This window comes from Narcine bancroftii, chromosome 13 (genome assembly GCF_036971445.1).
Source record: "Narcine bancroftii isolate sNarBan1 chromosome 13, sNarBan1.hap1, whole genome shotgun sequence".
NCBI classification, from domain to species: Eukaryota; Metazoa; Chordata; class Chondrichthyes; order Torpediniformes; family Narcinidae; genus Narcine; species Narcine bancroftii.
The window spans coordinates 23,958,568-23,972,297 of record NC_091481.1 but is presented as its reverse complement, the minus strand read 5'-3'; the positions used below and the strand labels follow the sequence as shown (position 1 = coordinate 23,972,297).

The following is a 13,730-nucleotide window of genomic DNA, read 5'->3' as shown; positions in this document are numbered from 1 at the left end:
GAAATGTGCACTTTAATCACGTGTGATTATAAACATAAAACTGTGGAGCACAGGGGCAAATAAAGGAAATAATTGTCTATGTCCCAAACATTATGGAGGGCACTGTAAGGGATGCCCTAGGCAAGATTTTCTACTGCTTAAAATTCCTGAACAAAGAAAAGGGTAAATTTATTCAAATTTGAGTAGACGTTTGATTTTGGATTGACCGCATAACATTTTTTAAATCGTGATGAAAATTAATACACATTTTTCTCCAGACCACTTGGTAATTCTACATCATATACTTTGATTTTTAGAATACAACTCTCTGATATTCCAAGATGAAATATGCATTTGTAGCAGCGGCTACACCACTAACTGAAGGATCGCACAACCAGACCGGTTGAGTTCAGTGAGCAAAACCTGATTTATTGCAGGCTGCCTGGCTGGTCTTATACTCCCAGCCCGGACCTGGCTGAAAACCGTGCTGGGGGGCCCTGACGTCACCGGGACGTCAAGTGGGTCCCCAAGCACGGGCTTCTTGAGCCCAGTGCCGAGGTCGGGAGGAAACCCCTGATGGCGCCATTTTGGCCGGCTGCCCCACCGCGTGCGTGACAAGTGGGGCCAGTTCACCTGCCTAATGGCATACCGCTACACAGCCACCCCAGAACCGGCACCAATGTCCTTTTTTGCCGGGCGGCCTCGCTTCTTGGGTTGGGCCACAACAACTGGTTCGGTGGGGTCGAGGAGGGCTGGCTTTAACCTGTCCACCTTAAACAGTTCCCTCTTACCACTGATGTCCAGTATGAAAGTGGATCCTGAACGCTAGATGACTTCGTACGGCCTTCGTATGGTCTTTGTAGAGGTGCTGATAAAAACATACTCTGCAGTGTACAGCTCGCTGGGGATGCAAGAGGCCCGTGTGCCATGTCTGGGCGGAGGTGGGGGTGTGAAGGAGCCCAACTGGGCCTGGAGGCGGGGAAGTAGACCATGCGGTGACTGCTGGGGCTTGTGAGGTGCGTTGACGAACTCACCGGGTATGGCTAGTGGTGCACCGTAGACCAGCTAGGCTGATATCGCTTGTAGGTCTTCTTTGGATGTCGAGTGAATGCCTAGGAGTACCCAAGGCAGCTCGCCCACCCAGTCAGGGCCGGTGAGGCGGGCCATAAGTGAAGACTTAAGGTGGCGGTGCAATTGCTCGACTAGCCCATTGGCCTGTGGGTAATAGGCCATGGTGTGATGTTGCTCGATGTAGCATGTTGGCAAGCTGTGCCCAGAGCGCAGAGGTGAACTGGGCGCCCGATCACTGGTGAAGTGGTTCGGGATGTCGAACCGGGCAACCCAACCGTTCAAAAGTGCTCAGGAGCAGGAGTCCGTGGAGGCATCTGGCATCGGGATCGCCTCGGGCCAAAGAGTGGTGTGGTCTACTTCTGATAAAAGGTAACGGTTACCTCGGGAAACGGGTAAGGGTCCGACGATGTCCACATGTATGTGGCTGAACCATTCCCGGATGTGTTTGAAATCTTGTACGGGCCCTTTGGAGTGCCTGTGTACCTTGGAAAGCTGGCAATGGGTGCAGGTTCTGGCCCAGTCCACAATCTGCTTCCGAAGCCCGTGCCAGATGAAATGTTCTGCCACCATACGGACCATGGACCTGATGGAAGGGTAGGAAAGGTCATGGATATGGTGGAAGACTTGTCTGCGCCACTGCCGGGAAACCACTGGACGCAGGGTGCCCAAGGAGACATCGCACAGAACGGTGCCCTCACTGTGAGGAGTCGGGAGGTCCTGGAACCGCAGGCCCAAGATGGCAGTCCTAAAGGTCCGCGTCTCCTCGTCGAGACTTCTGGTCCCAGATGAGCTGGTCGAAGTTGAGGCCGGATGTCAGCGTGCAAATGGCCGGTCTTGAGACTGCATCAGTGACCACGTTGTCTTTCCCCGCCTTGTGCCGAACATCGGTGGTGAACTCCGACACGAAGGAGAGGTGACGCTGTTGGCGACCAGGGATCTCTTGCCATAGCGAGCACCTGAATGAGGGGTTTGTGGTCAGTAAAAATGGTGAAAGGCCTCCCCTCCAAAAAATAGCGGAAATGACGCACCACCAGGTACATGATTGAAAGCGCTATACTTGCGCTCTGGTGGGTGAAGAAGTCAGCTAAAGAATGCCAGTGGTTTCCACTATCCGTTCACCTGCTGCTCCAGGACAGCACTGACAGCTGTGACAGAGGCATCGACGGAGAGCGCCATATACAGGTCAGTGCGTGGGTGGACGAGCAGGGTAGCCTTCGCGAGGGCATGTTTCGTGGCTTCGAATGCCCTGCTAGCCTCTGGAGTCCAGGCGAGTGTCTTGTCTTTGGCCGCGATGAGGGCGAAGAGCGGCTGCAAGATGCGCGCAGTGCCTGGAATGAAGCAGTTATACAAATTGACCATACCCATGAACTCCTGTAGCCCCTTGAGGTTATCAATGTGTGGAAACTCCCTGATTGCAGCGACCTTCATAGTGGCTGTGATGGCATGGTCCAGAAACTGCATGGACTCTTTCCCGAACTGGCACTTGGCCAGATTGATCGTTAGGCCAAAGTTGGCCAGTCAGGAGAAGAGAATTGTGTTGTGCCCGGTCTCTGCTGGCGACAAGGATGTCGTCCAGGTAAATGAATACGAAATTCAAATCCCTGCCCACTGTGTCCATAAGGTGCTGGAAGGTCTGGACGGCATTCTTGAGCCCGAACGACATGTGTAGGAACTCGAACAAGCCAAAGGGGGTGATGATGGCCGTTTTGGGTATGTCCTCGGGGTGCAGCGGGATTTGGTGATACCCGCGAACCAGGTTAACCTTAGAGAATACCCTCACGCCATGCAGGTTGGCCGTAAAGTCCTGGATGTGAGGGATTGTGTAACAGTCAGGTACTGTCGCGTCGTTAAGCCATCGATAATCTCTGCAAGGGCGCCAGCCGCCGAGGCTTTCGTGACCTGGTGGAGTGGTGAGGCCCACGGAGTGTCAGAGCGCCGAATGATCCCCAGCTCTTGCAGATGTGAGAACTCTTCCTTCACTATCTGGAGCTATCCGGCGGGAGCCGGAGTGCCTTGGCGTGGACCGGCGGGCCCTGGGTGGGGATGTAATGAAACACCCCGTAGCGTGATGAGGCGGCGGACAACTGCAGCTTGAGGAGGGACGGGAACTCATCCAGGATACGCAGAAACTCATCCTTGGGGGTGCTGACTGTGGCCATCTGCGGCTGCTCTGTGTGGGAGCCGTTGAGGCGAACGGATTGGAAGGTACGGGCATCTATCTCGAATGTTGACCAGAAGTTTGTGGGCGAGGAGAAAGTCGACACCCAGTTGGAAGGGACGAAACGGTGAACCTCCACGATAACTTCTGCTGGCTGATCTGGAAGTGGAAACTCTTGTCTCCATACGTTCGTGTCTCCGTTGAATTGGCTGCATGGAGGGGAGGTCCTCGAGGCCGGTTCCAGGACTCGATGGCTGTGGCCAGGATGACGCTGATCTGCACCCCAGGGTCGACGTGGAAGTATTGGCCGCTGACTGAATCCCGCAGGTAGAGAAGGCTGTGTTCTTGGCCAGCCACCGCAGCCATTAACAGCAGCTGGCCTGCTCGTTTCCCTGGAACGAGCAGGGCTGACGACACTTCTGAGCCTTGGCTCCCCAGCACTGGTGAAAGAAGCAGAGGCTTGAAGTGGATGACTTGCTTCTGGCTATGCTCTTTGAGGCCCCTGCAGGGGCCGGGTGTTCCACCGCAGCGCGAGGGGAAGGCTTGGCGTGGTCATGCCCGTGACTCATAACCTACTGGACTGCTGAGCCCTCTGCATGGCTGAACCAGGTCTCCGGTTTCTGAACCCAGAAGTCAGGAAGCTTGATGGCTGTAGCATTGATCAAAGGATCATTCATGTTGGGTTCAAAGACGTTTGAACCTGTCAGGGTCACCAAATATAGCGGCGGCTACACTGCTAACTGAAGTACCACACAACCAGACAGGTTGAGTTCAGTGAGCAAAAACTGATTTATTGCAGGTTGCCTGGCTGGTCTTATACAGCCAGCCCGGACCTGGCTGAGAACCGTGCCGGGGGACCCCCGACGTCACCGGGGCATCACATGGGTCCCTAAGCGCGGTCTTCTGAGCCCGGTGCCGAGGTCGGGAGGAAATCCCCGACGGCGCCAATTTGGCCGGCTGCCCCGCCACGTGCATGACAAGCGGGGCTGGTTCACCTGCCTAATGGCGTACCGCCAAACATTAATGAAAGTTCAGAACTGTAGCTCCCTTTATCGGAAGATTCAGTAATTCAATATCTAAGTTAGACGGTCAATGTAGATGACTGAATCACATGTCTGGCACCCTAATGGAACACTTAACTTGTCAAAAAGAACAAACTTCCTTCAACTTAACTGGAGACTGAAGCCAAACACAATCTGCTGGAGGAAAGCAGCATCAGGGGGAGAGAAAGAACGACCAACATTTCATGTCAAGTCCTGATGAAGAGCTATGCCTCAAAATGTCATCCTTTCTTTTTCTCCCCTAAAGCTGCTTAACCCGCTGAATTCCTCTAGCACAGGGGTGTCAAACTCAAATTCACGGAGGGCCAAAATTAAAAACTTGGACTAAGTCGAGAGCCGAACTAAATATTTATTGAAAATTTTCAACAACATCTGCATATTTTCTCTTCTTTCAACATATGTAATGTTAAACTTTTTCTTATTAAAATAAATGTTTAATAATAGTTTTGGATAAACTCTTTCCAGAAGCATTAACAAATGAGAAATAAAATATTCAATAAATAATATTTCTCTATAGAGGATTTGTCAAATGTTGCTAGTGTGCTGTCGAATAGTAAAATCTGAGGGCTATTGAGAATGTGGGAGAATAACATGATTCCTGAAACAATCAAATGGGTGACTGATTGTGGGCATGAACTCTAGCAGGGTTATTTGCCATGCCCTTTTTCCATTGGTACAGATATCCTTTGATTTACACACTTTTCAAGTTTTATGCCTAATGAGCTTGTATCCAGGTGCAGGACCATTTTTAACCAGGAATATATTTATCACTGTAACATGAAACTATTGGAAGATCGTTTTATCCTGAGATTAAAGTTCATAATACTTACTCAGGCCTGTGTGCGGGAGGGTGGGGTTTGCGGGCGATCGGGTTGGACAACGACAGTGCGGGGGCATCGGCTCTCGCTGCAGGGCGGCATCTCGGCGGATCAGCGGCCCCGTCACCGTGAGTCGCGGGTCGGCCTGCGGCAGGGAGGGGGAGTGGGCAACGGTCCTGGCGAGGTCAGGCCCGAGGCCTCCGGTTCCAGGCGCTGGGAAGCGGCTTTGGCTTCCCCTGACACCGGCCAGGCCGCGCTGCGGTGGGGGGGCAGGCGGGAGGACACGACAGTGCGGGGGCATCGGCTCTCGCTGCAGGGCGGCATCTCAGGGGGATCAGCGGCCCCGTCACCGTGAGTCGCGGGTCGGCCTGCGGCAGGGAGGGGGAGTCGGCAACGGTCCTGGCGAGGTCAAGCCCAAGGCCTCCGGTTCTGGGCACTGGGAAGCGGCCTTGACTTCCCCTGACACCGGCCAGGCCCCAAAACCAGAGTCCACGGTGAGACCCTGTAACGTAAACAGAGGAGGTGGGGGCGATTAGCAGACTGACGCCAATGCATTCTGGGATTTGTTGTATTACTGTGCATGTGCTATACTGGCGCGGCGACCAGCGGGCCACCTCTAATACATTTTTGAAATGTTCTTGCGGGCCAAATATAATTATATTTGGCCCGCGGGCCAGAGTTTGACATGTGTGCTCTAGCGGATTGTATTTGGCTTCTCTCAAGGATAGTCAGCATGGCTTTGTGAAGGGAAGGTCATGCCTTACAAGTCTAAATTAGTTTTTTGAGGAGGTAATAAAAGGAATTGAAGAGAATAGGGCAACAGATGATTTTAGCAAGGCATTTGACAAGGTCCCCCGCGAGGGACTCATCCAGAAAATCACGAGGCACGGGACCAGTGGAATCTTGGCTGTGTGGATTTTTTTTAATTGGCTTATAGGTAAGGTAAGGAAAGTATTCTGTCTGGAAGTCGGTGACTAGTGGAGTGCCACAAGGATCTGTTCTAGGACCCCTGTTCTTTGTGATTTTTATAAATGATCAGGTGGAAAGATGGGTCAGTAAGTTTACAGATGACACAAAGGTTGGAGAAGTTGGAGCAGATGGAATTCAATCTGGATAAGTGTGAGGTGATGCATTTTGGAAGGACAAACCAGAAGGCTGAGTACAAGGTTAATGGTCAGTTACTTAAGAGTATGGGTGAACAGAGGGACCTTGGGGTTCAAATCCATACATCCCTCAAGGTGATCACACAGGTTGATAGGATAGTTAAGAAGGCCTATGGGATGCTGGGATTCATTAAAGGGGGATTGAATTCAGGAGTAGAGACGTCATGTTGCAACTCTACAAATCTCTGATGACCACCCTTGGAGTATTGTATTCCGTTCTGGTCAACTCATTATGGGATGGATGTAGAAGCTATGGAAAGGACATTTACCATGATATTGCCTGGATTGAGAAACAAATCTTATGAGGCAAGATTAGCAGAGCTGGGACTTTTCTCTTTGGAGCATAGAAGGATAAGAGGAGACATGATAGAGATCTAGAAAATTATGAGAGGCATAGATAGGGTGGGCAGCCAGCACCCGTTTCCCAGGGCAGAATCAGCAAACACCAGTGGACGTAAATACAAAGTTAAGGGAGGGAAGTTTCGGGGAGACATCAGAGGTAAGGGTTTTTTTTTAAACACAGAGTTGTGGCTGCCTGGAGTGCCTTGCCAGGGATGGTGGTGGAGGCTGAAATATTGGGGACATTTAAGAGACTCTTAGACAGACACATGGATGAAAGGAAAATAGAGTGTTATGGGGTATGGAGGGTTTATTTCTTTTTTGTAGGAAGGAATATATGGGTCAGCACAACATCAAGGGCCGAAGAGCCTGTACTGTGCTGTATTTTTCTATTAACATTAAGTGATATTCGAAGCCAAACAGCAGTAGAAAATGTCATGGGCTTTGGAGCAGTGGCTTGAACTTATGAGCTGCATAATCAGAAGTCTTCCTGATCAGACTTTGCCACAACACCACACAAAACCCTCTCCCTTACCCACTACATTGAATTTCTCTTTTCTTTGATAATGGGAGGGAGAGTGTGCATGCATAGATTTCTCACCTGTTTATTTGGAAGATCAATTTCCACAATCAGAGAAAATGCTGACTGAAGAAGCCTATCACATATTTCAACAGCTATTTCACTAACAACACAATGATCAAAACTTCCATTTACAATAAAAATTCATTTAAATTATATCAAAGGGCGAGTTGAACAAGAGAGAACCCTTCAGCAATTTTTCAATCAAGTTATTCATAGGGCATGCAATAATTGAATTGGCATCAACTGAAATCAAGAAGCACCTCAATTTGCATGATCTTCGTGCAAGGATATTTCAATTTTGAAGGTCATTGCACGATTGTAAAAATGCACTTAATTATAACATTCACAGCTAATATTTGTCACAAAGTTTAGAAGCAATAAAAATGCCATGAATAAAAAGTATTCTAATTTTCTGTGGTTCGTTTTAAAACACAGATAAAACTTCATATATGGAAAGTTACTGATAGACCTAAATACACTTAATTGTAAAATGCCATAGGCCCTCTGAAACAGCAATTCATAAATTACTAACAGTGCACCAGAGCCACGTACAACTTAAAACATGGGACATAGGGTGATGTCGCATTTGATTATACTCAGAGCCAATGTATTTTTGTCCATATTGATACTGACATCTAAATGGCCCATTTAATCAATGATATATTGATACTTGCATCTAAGTGACCTATTTAATCAATGATCTACATTCATGAGTTGACAACATATACCACAAAACAAACACCACACAGAGCATGGAAAAAATTGTTGGGATCCAAAGCCACACAGCAAAGAAGATAGCACACTTTACATGGCTTCAGATGAGCATTCAATATTAGCATAGGCTTACAGCATCCAACCTCTCTCAATGATTTAGAAGAAGCACACACATTTTCATAGAGAAATCCAAAACAAGCACACAGCTCTGACATGCTAGATTTAGTCAGTGCTGATCATTATTCTCCTCTTCCCATTAACCTGCTCCCGTTCCATAACCCTCAAGACCTCCCCCATCCATGTACAGTACAACTCCAATTATCCAAAATTGTCAGGATGACTGAATTTTTTGGATATATGATCATTTTCAGATAAACAGTCCAGGAGCAACAGCAAATCACTTGTATAATGTTTAAACAACAACAAAGGAAGCCTTTTTAAGCATTAAAATAATATTTAATTCTCACCAAAAAAAATCCTGGCTGCCGCTGATCCCCTTCACATCCCCAACATCGTTGCCAATCGCAAAGACCTCCCAAACGCCACTGCTGATCCCTGACGTGTCCCCAGTTAGGTCCCGCTCTTGCTCAGGAGCCCAACGTCCCTGATCCTGCCCGGGAACTCAAACAGGGTCGTATCTTAAAGGGGGGGTGAGGTAAGCAATCCCAGCAGCACCCACGACCCCATGGATCTCCTGCACTGCATATTTTTGAACTGTGCTGCAAGACCACGGCATCTGTTGTAGATGCCGTGTTCTCACAATGTCACTGGAGTTTCCAATGCCTGACTCCAAACCCTCCCCTTGGCCTACAATGGAGCTCCTGATGCCTGTCTGGTGTGCAGTATGCTGAGAGGAGTGATTGGAGTTGGCATCGGGACCTTTGGTGTAGGCTGAGGGGAAGGTTTGGACTCATGGAGTCAAGAGTCAGGAGCTCTGGTCACTGGAGCTCCTGACTTCTGAGTCCCGACTATGAACCCTCCCCTCAGCCTACCACACACCAGGGACTCCAGTGTTTGGGCATGGTAGTAGGCCAAGGGGAGGGTTCAGAGTTGACGTCAGGTGGTCCAGTGTACTGAGGAGGAAGGGCAGGGAACGCCATTGAGCCCAAGGTCCAGCTTCTGCCCGGGACGCCGCTCTCTTTGATGGCGTCAGGCGCTTGCACTTTGAGAAGGAGAGATGGAGAGAAAAATCAATAGGGGGAGGTAAAGAAGAAATGGAAAGAGAGAGCAGAGGGAGTTACCTGAAATAAGGACAATTGTCATTCTAATTTCACGTCAGGTGAATTTATTTTTCAACCTGTGAGGTATGGTTGGCTCCGAAACAATTTTGGATAAATGAGGATTCCTGATTGTTTCAGATATCCTCATTTATCTAAATTTTTTTGGAGGCAAACAGATGTCACTTCCAGGTTCAAAAATATTTTGGATAAATGAGGATTTCAGATAATCAGAGTTGCACTGAATCTATCCAATGTATTCTTAATCCATGATGATTAAAAATGGCCTTTGAAATTCTACCTACCTGAGCAAATCTTTGGGTTAGTTCTAATTACATTGATATGGGTGCACCTCATTAGCTGGAGGTAACAATGCAATTTCATTGAAGCTACAGGTTAAAACCTGTACCTGTTGTTCAAACATCCATAAATCTCACATCCAGAACACACCTGAAGCTACCGGTTTACTATATAGAGCCCTAATCCAACCAATAAAAGAAGGACCAAACTTAAATTTCTCCAAAACTTTAAACAAAAAATTCCATTCAACTCTATCAAATGCTTTTTCTGCATCTAAGGCTATCACCATCGGATGATCTAAAGATTGTCGAAATCTATTAATCAAAACTAATCACGCGCAAAATGTTATCTGAAGCATATCTATTCTTTATAAAACCTGTTTGATCAATATGAATCAACTTTGGTAAAAATTTAGCCAATCTATTCACTAATATTTTAGCCATTATTTTATAATCTACATTTAACAATGAAATTGGTCTATATGAAGATACTTTCAAAGGATCTCTATCTTTTTTTGGAAATACTGTAATTAAAGCACTAGAAGAAGACTCAGGTAAATCACAATGTTCTCCAACTTGACGGAATACATCCCCAAATACTGTAGATAAATCATCATAAAAAATTTTATAAAATTCAACCAAAAATCCATCATCACCAGGCGATTTACCGTTCGGCATTTCCAGCATAGCCATTTTAATTTCCGAATCAGTAAATGGTTCTTCTAACTCCTGTATATCTCCATCTTCTAATATCGGTAAATTCAACTGTGATAAAAAAAACATCAATCGATCCAGTTTCCTGCTTTCCTTCAGATGTATATAACTTTTTATAAAATGAATAAAATTCATCATTAATCTCACGAGGTTTATAAGTAATAAGAGAATTCCGTCTAACAGCATTAATAGTCCCCGATATCTGTTCTTTCTTTAATTGCCATGCCAATACCTTGTGTGCTTTCTCTCCACATTCGTAATACCATTGTTTAGTCCTATTAATCACACATTCAAATTGATAAGATTGCGAAGTATTATATTTCAATTTCAGCCTAGATAATTCTATTTTCTGATCTTCTGTAGCATCTTTCTGAAATTTCTTTTCTAACTCATCGATCAGTTTCTCTAATTCAAGACTCTGATTTAATCGATTCTTTTTTATTTTAGAAGTATAACTAATTATTTGTATTATCCCATAATACAAACTTACTTTGAACAGAATTAGAATTTTCTTTCAAAAAAATTAATTTGTTTTTTCAAAAAATCAATAAATTCCATATTTTTAACAACATTGTATTAAATCTCCAATGATAAGCTATTTGAATTTTCTCAGAAGTTTCATATGTAAAATATAACAGAGAATGATCTGAAATCACCTTACTTTTATATTCCGCTTGTTGTATTTTCCCTTGTAAGTGTGCCAATACTAAAAAGAAGTCAATCCTTGAAAACGATTCATGTCTAGATGAATAAAAGGAAAAATCTTTCTCTGTCAGATTAAGACGTCTCCAAATATCTACTAAATTAAGATCTTTCATCAACGCTTGGACCTGGATTGCCATCTTGGATTTTTTAACTTTCTTCGAAGAATTATCTAATAAAGGTTCCAAAACACAATTAAAATCACAAACATGAAAATGCATCCGAAATAAATACTTCATCATCTGCATTTGGAGCATAAATATTAAGTAAAGTCCAAAATTCACTAAAAATCTTACAATTCAAGAATACATCCTTCCTTTTCCTCCATTGATTGTAATTCAAAAGATAATTTTTTATGTATCAAAATTGCTACACCTTTAGCTCTAGAATTAAATGAAGAATATACATGCCCAACCAATCCCTTTTTAATTTCACGTTTTCCTTCACATTCAAATGTGTTTCTTGTAAAAAGGCAATATCAATTTTCATTTTCTTAATATACGCCAAGACTCGCTTACGTTTAATCGTACTATTTAATCCTCGAACATTAAAAGTAGCAAACCTCAACTTTGACATATCTACTATTGTTACTAAATAGCAATAATATCTTTATATTAAAACTCAAATCAACGTATATAGGCCCTCCAATAAAAAAAATCACAAATTATAAACTAAAAAATTTTTTAAAATAATAAAGAAAAAAAAATCCCCCCCCCCCAAAAAAACTACCAAAAGGTAGTAATCCCCTAAACAAAAATTGGGTGTGGGTCACCCACCAGTGGCTGATGACTAGTAAAGAACTTAGTGCAAATCTCTCCCACCCCAGCCAAACAGTCAATAACATCAAAATATCATAATAACAAAAGAAAAAATAGAATAAGAAAATTCTTCTTTTCATCTAGAAGATTCCAATCTTGAAGATCCCATTTCGGAAGGAAGTAGACTCTTTCCATTCCCGTTTATCCCATTTCTGCCATTTCATCCGTTTCCAGAGCTACCAAATTTTTCTTTAGGAGATAATGGTGGACTACACCTTTGTCCTCTTATATCTGGCAATGAATCAGCAAAAATCATTGCTTCACAATCAGTTTCAAAAAACCAAAATTGATAGTCTCTGTAAAAGACCTTCAACACTGCAGGGTAATGAAAAGTAGACTTATAACCTTTACGCCACAAAACTTCTTTAACTGAATTGAATCGACGTCAACGTTGAATGACATCTTGACTCAGATCAGGATAAAAAAAGACTCTGCTATTCTGAATCAATAATGGGGTTTGTCGTTGTCTCGCATTTTGTACTGCAAGTCAAAGTATTGCTTCTCTATCCAAATAACTCAAACATCGAATTATTACTGGTCTTGGTGGTTGACCAGCTGAGGGTATTCTTTTTAAAGCTCTATGGGCTCTTTCCAATGCCAATCCCTCAGAGAAAAATTCTTGCCCTAATATTTGCGGAATTCAGTCTTTAAAAAAACAAAGAGCATCTTGTCCTTCTATACCTTCTGGCAAACCAACAATTTTCACATTATTCCTTCTGCTTTGATTTTCCAAATAATCTATTTTTATTTCTAGCTCCTTCTCATGATCTCCCAATTCTATGACTGATTTTTCCACCTTCAACACTTTTTCTGTGTTAGAAGTCACTTGTTGTTTACAGACCAAAAAAGCAGTCTGAAGTTTTTTTTTAATTCTTCATAAGATGCATCCACACGTGTCTTAACCATATTTAATTCTGAACTTATACCAGCATTCATTTGAACCATTTCATTCATTTGAGATGTCAACAAATCCATTCCAGGTTTTATAACAGCTTGAATAATTGCATTCAATTGCATACACTGTGAATCAGTAAAACTCAGCTCTGCTCTCTCTGACATAGTGGCAGAACAAGGTAACTGCAGCACCTGCTGCAACTCAACAGAAGGCATTTTAAAAGTTTTACTGCGGTCTGGACTCCCAGCAACGGCACCCCGACTTCCTCAGGGGGTCGCCGCTGGTCTCCCCTGTATCTCGTTGTTTTCTCATCAATTCGCGAAGAAAAACTATTTCTTCAGGTTGAAATGCTACCTGATGTATTTCCAACAATGGAGTCGTCTTCCTGCGTGCTCCCTCCATTGAAATCGAAAGGCTTTCCAAATCGGGGACAACTCCTTGGGAACACGCACCTTCTTCCGGAGAATGGGTAATTCCAGCGCCATAGGTATTTTTTTAGCCCCCACAGGCGATCTTTGGGATTTAGGCAATGAAGAGATTGAGCCTGGGGCTGTATCAAGTCGTCTCGGCCCCAAATCTTCAGCACTTCGAAAATGTAACTTCTTTTGAACTTGAGGTTTAGTCTTTTTACCATTAGTGGCCATAATAATTCCTTAATACTTTAAACTAAAATTTAAAAAGTTTAAACTTGAAAACAAAGGGTTAAAAAATGGGTATTTAAAAGTCTGGCCAGAGAGGTCGAGATTGCACGTCTAGACTCTACGCCGTCTTGCCATGCCCCTCTTCACTCGAATATTGAAGACAAGTCTCATTGTTGATTTATCTCCAGAGCTCTGATATGTTGCTTCAAGTTTTACCATTTTGCACAATACACCTCAAGGACAATTAAAGTTATATTGCAAATAATTAAAAAGTGAAATTGCCAAGATTGTCCCACGTGATGTTAAGCAAAATATTGTTTTCAATGTTCACATTCATTTCCTTGAATTTCTCTCCCATGACAGTGTTTTCCAGGGATCATTCTCAAGTTCCTTTCTTAAATGCAATATTGGCTTAGTATTTATTCACAAGAATCCTTCATGGTTTAACCGATGCAACTGTCAAACTTTGTACAGAGTGACACAAATAAACTGGAGAAGGAAAACGTTAAAAATTCTGCTTATTGCATCTGTTTCACCCCCCCACCCCTCCATCCCCAC

At 44.3% G+C, this 13,730-nt stretch overlaps 1 protein-coding gene across 3 annotated transcripts in view; it reads right to left on the bottom strand.

The window, feature by feature from the left end:
• Positions 1–13,730, bottom strand: part of anks1b (ankyrin repeat and sterile alpha motif domain containing 1B) — an 823,124-nt gene that overhangs the window by 723,347 nt on the left and 86,047 nt on the right. The gene's annotated exons all lie outside the window — the stretch shown is intronic.